Source organism: Falco peregrinus, chromosome 10, assembly GCF_023634155.1.
Source record: "Falco peregrinus isolate bFalPer1 chromosome 10, bFalPer1.pri, whole genome shotgun sequence".
In the NCBI taxonomy this organism is placed as follows: Eukaryota; Metazoa; Chordata; class Aves; order Falconiformes; family Falconidae; genus Falco; species Falco peregrinus.
The window spans coordinates 25,203,013-25,209,012 of record NC_073730.1 but is presented as its reverse complement, the minus strand read 5'-3'; positions in this window follow the sequence as shown (position 1 = coordinate 25,209,012).

The following is a 6,000-nucleotide window of genomic DNA, read 5'->3' as shown; positions in this document are numbered from 1 at the left end:
TAGTGCTGGCCCAGGAGAGATGAGAGGGAAAACACGGGCAGGGGGAGGGACCGATCGATGCTTTCTGGCTTTCCAATCGTTCCGGGAAGGTGACATGGCAGGAGTCAGCGAGGGCCCCCTCGCCACTGTCTCTACATGTTCATGCCCCTCGTACCTCCACAGCTCTGGGATGAGCTTGCCAGCAACAGCTTGCCTGCAGGTGGGGGTCCCCGCCACTTCTCCATCAGGAGGTCTGAACCAAGGACCAGCTGCCAGTTGTGCAAGACACTGCACAGATACTGGGCATGGATGGGGCGGGAGGTGCATCTGTGTTGCACAAGTTGGGGTTCCCTATGGGGATGACATCCGCCGTGATGCTAAAACGGTCCCCCCCAGCTCACCTGGTGAACCCACCCAGACTACAAGGATGTTTACACCCATCAGCAGAGCAACCACAACGTGCAGTAGGGCCTAGGAGGTCCTCAAGAAGGATGCCACCAGCCAGCTCCACCAAGGTATGGGCCTGCTCCGTGCCTCAGTTTCCCCACCGGCTGCCCATCCAGCTTGTGTAAATGTAAATTGCATCTCACCCAGGAGCCTGCACAGATCAAACCTTCCCTCTGGGAAAATCAATGGGTATACTGAACTGTGTGTGCTCCCATCCCAGGCAAACTGGGAGAGCTGGGGAGCTGGGCTGTGCAGTAACTGGCTGGCTGGCTCCCTCTCCTGGCCTGTTCAGAAAGCAGAGCTCTCAAAGAAAAAAAAACAACAAAACCAACCAAACAAAAAAAACCCCACAAAACAACCAACCAACCAACAACAACAACAAAAACAAAACCAAAACAAACAAAAAAACCCCCCAACAACGACAAAAAAAAGAATAAAAAAAGAAAATTCAGGTTTTGTGTCCTTTTTTCCAGGCAAGAAAAAACACAGTACCAGTGGCCAAGGAGGTGTGGATTCAGCCCAGCCACACTCGGAGATGCACAAGGGCTCAGGACCCCGCTGCAACTCAGGACCCCACTTAAATCTTGACCGCAAAATACAAAGTGACATTGCTTTGGGGGAAGGCTGTTAGGATTAAACTTGGGGCTGCCCCTGTTAGCCTCAGAACTTGGCCTGTGGGGCTTCAAACACAAATAATATTAATTGTTTCCCCCCGTCAGAAAGATGAAGTCAGAGAGGGTGGGGATGCCCTCGCTCACTCTGAAGCGCAGGCAGCCTGCCAGGTTTGAGGCACGGTCCTGGACACCGCAACAAACCCTGGCAGCAGCAGAGCTGCAGGGCTCTTGAGCACTGACAGCTCGCAGGGTCAAATCCTGCTGGGACATCCTCCTTAGCAAAACCAACCCACCGCAGACGGACCGACAGCAAAAACTCCCATCATTGCATAAAACCACGTAAAACTGTCTGAAATCAAAGCGCAACTCCCCACGAAAGCTCAGGCTGTCCCATCACCCAAAGAGCCAGAAAAAGTCTTTCTGCTTCTTTCAACACTGCTTGCAAGTTCCGAGTACATAGCGCAAGGTTTCAGGACGGGAGGAGGTTTCTGCCAGGCCAGCAGCTCAGCCCTGCTCTCTGGTGGCTCACACCCGAAAGGCCGAGCGCACCCAGCACCCAGGTCTTCTCGGAGCAAGAGATGCTCACCATGCCCGGCCTGGGGTTCCCCGTGGGAAACGGTCTGTGCTCCTCTTCCTTTATTCATTCAGCTCCAGACACAGCTCAGAAGGCAGCTGCGCACAAGAAGATGGAGATCACAGAAGGGTTACCATTTCCATCACTGGAGGGGGCCCGTGGGCTCCATGGAGAGGCTGCAACCCACCACCCTTCTTTCAAAAGCACCTCCAAATCCTTTGCAAGCATCCTGCTGCTCCGCGCAGATTGCTCACAACCCCTGCAACAGCCTTTCCTGCAATGCCCCAGTCTGTAAACATCCCCCGCCCTGATATCACGTGCCCTTGCTGAAGGGCCACAAGGTGCAGAGCAAGCTGGGGAGCATTTCTTCTAGATTTTCTCACCCCACCGCCGCTGAGATGTAGCCATGGTCCCAGCCCCACTGATGGGGCAGCATGATGGGCCCGCTCAAAGTGCAGGGCATGAGCCCTGGCATCAGGTCCCTGAGGACACCACCTCCACCATTCCCACCACCACCACCAGTCTCCCAGGGCTGGGCAATGACTGCCTGTGATCCCAGGATTAGTTTTATCGATCCAACACGCCATGAGGCAGCATCCTGTAAAGGCTGGGCTCATCCTTTGCCATTCTGAGGAGTATTTAATCATCTTCTCCATACTGGCTTCACCCTGTAAAGTTTTAAACACAGAGATGACCCCCCAGTCTTTGCTCTGTAATGCACAATAAAGAAAAAGAAGAGGTGAAACTTGCGGCGGCGTCCCCTCCGCCCCCAGCTTTGCTGCTTTGGCTCTGCCCACCCCCACTCCCACCCCCCACCCCCCCCCCACACACCACCACCACGAGCACCAGAGCTGCTCAGCGTGTAAATGTATGTAAATCTTTGGCAGTATCCACAATAGCCCCCTATCTCCTGCTCTCTCTCTGAGCGGCTGGAGTAATTACAGTGTAGCAGTGCCAGCACGAGGCATTTCTGCTGATGAATGCACTCAATCTAAGCACAGTTTTATGTATCATTAATTCCTTTAGCATTCAAAAAAATAACTTTTTTGATGGCAGATAATACTGTAATCACTCACAATTGCCAATACAATTATCTTCATTCAGCTGTGTAAAACAACTCCAGGAGTAATTTTACCCACTTAAATTTTCTTTCTCTCTTATTTTTTCCTTATTTTTTAATGTTCACATGTAATGCAAAGCTGTTTGGACTTAGGTTGCTTTAACACAGGCACTACAAGAAATAAGTCCCCACTCTCTCTTTTGCATAGAAAGGCAGTTTTCAGGGCTTTAACCTATTTGCTTGAGATGCCTTCAGCAATCTTAGGGATCTCTCAAAGGGTCCCCTGGATCCTAGGGACCCCACTGCTATGATCTCTTCAACTTTTCCTTATTCCCCATCAAGCTACCACACAACAGCTGTCTGGTATACAAGGAGCAAGAGTTTGTGGTCATGGTCCTCTTCCAGGTCAGCTCCTCCTCCACTCTGCTGGTGAAGAAAACAAGTACATGAGCACTCCCTAATCCGCTTCAGAACAGATTCCACAAAGCTGGTACAAACTATGTGTTCAGTCTGCTTACAGTAACTCAGATATTCCACGCTGAAGCAGATTTGAGGGTGACCAGCCCTCCCACTGGCAGAGTTCTGGAGCTCAATCAGTGAGGAGGACAAGCACCTTCTACAGGAAGAGATGACTACAAAGTGGACAGCAAAGGTGTCACTGAGTGAACAACTTGGCAGAAGCATGCGATTTTTTTGCAGGGTCGAAAGGAATTGCTCCCACATGACACTGCCTCTTGCCTGAGCTGCCGGGCAGCCTTCCTGCAGGGGTTAAACTCCAGCTCTGAGTGGAGCTGCTTCACCTTCCAGGTGACAAATCCCACTCCAGACTCTGGAACCTACAAGAAGAGGAGAAATGAAGCAAGAGGGACTGTTGGCTGTTGTAAATGAAGCTTGGGTCTTCCTTTAGAGGGCCAGGACCTGGGAAGCTGGTGTCTGGCACCTGGTGGCAGGAGCAGGTTGTTAACCTCTGGGAAAGAGTCTAAAAGCCGTAGGGTGAAATGGAAGAACAGAAGTGTATACATTGCCGGCTGACCAGCAGACAATTTCTTACTGCTTCTTCTGAAATAAGGGGCAGCAAATGAAATCAGCCGAGGGCAGCAAACAGGAGCTGTTGCTTCCCTGCAGCACGTGGATGAACCGTGGATCTCCCCGCTGCAGGACGCTGTGAGTGCCAGAACCAGATTGCTTCACACCAGAAATATCTACACGAGCACACAGCTATTAGTCACTAAAACTTAATCTCTGGATTGAGAAGCCACAGCTCCACAGACACAGGATACAGTGTTAAGGAAGACACTGCTGTGTGTTTATCATGCTCTCAGCATCTGCTCTGGTGTCAGGTGAACAGGGTTTAGCTGGTTCTTCAGCGCCAGCCAGTTCAGCTGATCATGCATGATGTGTCATGGTCAGAAGATGACGCCTTTCTGCCACTCCTTTGGTAACCACAGGGCTACAGCATCTCTGGAGTTGTGGGGGTTCCCACCCAGTCACAGCTCTGTGGACACAGGGAGGGGTCTAGGCTATGGGGAAGGAAGCCTTAACACATCCAGCTGATCATTTCCAGCTCCCTTAGCCATAGGCTCCAGCCCTGCCAGGCAGTGGAGGAGGTGCAGGGGCAGGATCCATGCTCTTTTCCAGCACCCCAAGTTTCAAGCCCCCTTTGCTGCAGCGTATAGGCAGTCCTATGGAGACATAACAGCAGAAAAGCTCCACTTGCTCATCTGGCAAGGACACACCAGTGTCCCAAAGGGACATCAGGGCATCACTCATCATGTGGGGCATCGCTCGCTCCACAAGCCAGCAGCTGGCCCCCCACCCCGGCCCACAGGGAGCAAGGCCAGACCCATTTTACTTCTGGTGGTCCCAGGCACATCCTCCTGGACAGGGTGTCCCCAGCCACTACCTGCCTATGCTGGAACCCCCCTGTTCTCTGCCCTCTCCCATCTGCTGGCCCATCTCTGCATGGAGGTGGGTCACAGAAGAGACCCACTGCATTCTGGGGTTTCCCATGTCCTGGGTTAATTTCCTGGAGCTGGCTGGCTCCAGCAGGGATCCAAGCCTTGCCACTGTCCTGCCTGATGCCTCAACACTGTTTATTCACCCCCATACACTTGCCCAGGAGAGGGGAGAAGGAGGGGGGTGGGGGGGTGGTGTCTCCAGCAGCAGCTCCTAGAGGCACAGGTGCTCTAGGCATAAATGTCATATTCTGTTTTCTTGGTTTTGCCAAGCTGAACCGCAGAACTTGGAAATTATTCTTGCATGAGAGATTTTAAGCAGGGTTTAAACTAGGGGGAAGAGGGTTGGAGAAGTAAGTTTGTCTTCCACCAGAACTAGTTTTTCACTTCTGTTTCTCCAAACTTCACCACCTTTCTTGTTCTCTTGTTAGAAGACTTCAAATGCACCTGGTTTCACACCATGCAGAGAAACAGCCCTGTTTTGGTATTGTGCTGCCATAGGGTGAGACCAATGCAGTGGAGGAGAGCGTGAAGCCTCCAGCGTGAGAAAGAAAGGAGCAGGCAGGGATCACAGCACCTGCTCTCCCCAACTCTGAGTGGATTCTATACTCCTGGCTCACTTGCAAGGACACCCCCACCACCCTTGCAGTTCCTTGTGCCCCGAGTAGTCTGCATGCGTACAACTGCAGTGCCCTTGGCAGCTTGCATTACTGTGTAATCCTCTGAGCCCCACAGTCTGAAAGGGGGGGGGGGGGGGGGGGAGAAAAAAATAAGGAAAAAAAAAAAAAGTGGGGAAAAAAGGCTGTTCTTGCTTGTCATTTCCTTGACCCAGATAACAGGGAGCTGCTCATCCCCAAATACAGAGCAAGAAGCTATAGGCCACAAGTTCAGTGAGGACTGAGTATATCCAAGGCTTTACTACCCTTCAGCAACGAGCGCCAGGATGCTGTGTACACACGGTTGAAGTAAAGCCAGTGGCCTGAGAAATAATGCCAGCAAAATCAGGGCTGGAGGTATGTAACTCCATCACATTTTGTAGCTCAGCACCTACCCAGGGGTGGCTTGGGCACAGCTCGTCCTGCTGGGAGGCAGGGAGGGAGAGAGGACATCCCAAACCCTTCCCAACAGGTTTTCCAGAGTCCTGTGGGCAGCATCTAAACTGGCTGTCTTGATGGCTGATGAACTTTTGCAAGCAGTGAAAGTTTTTTAAGGGCAAACCCCACGTGGGGCTGGCGACAAATTATTTTGGACTTTCCCTCAAGACCAAGTGCAAGGCCCTGGCAAGCACTCCCCTACCTGCACCGGGATGCCAGGCTGTGGAGTTGGAAGCCACAGCACTTCCCGAAGCACAGGCACACCCCGACTTGCCAG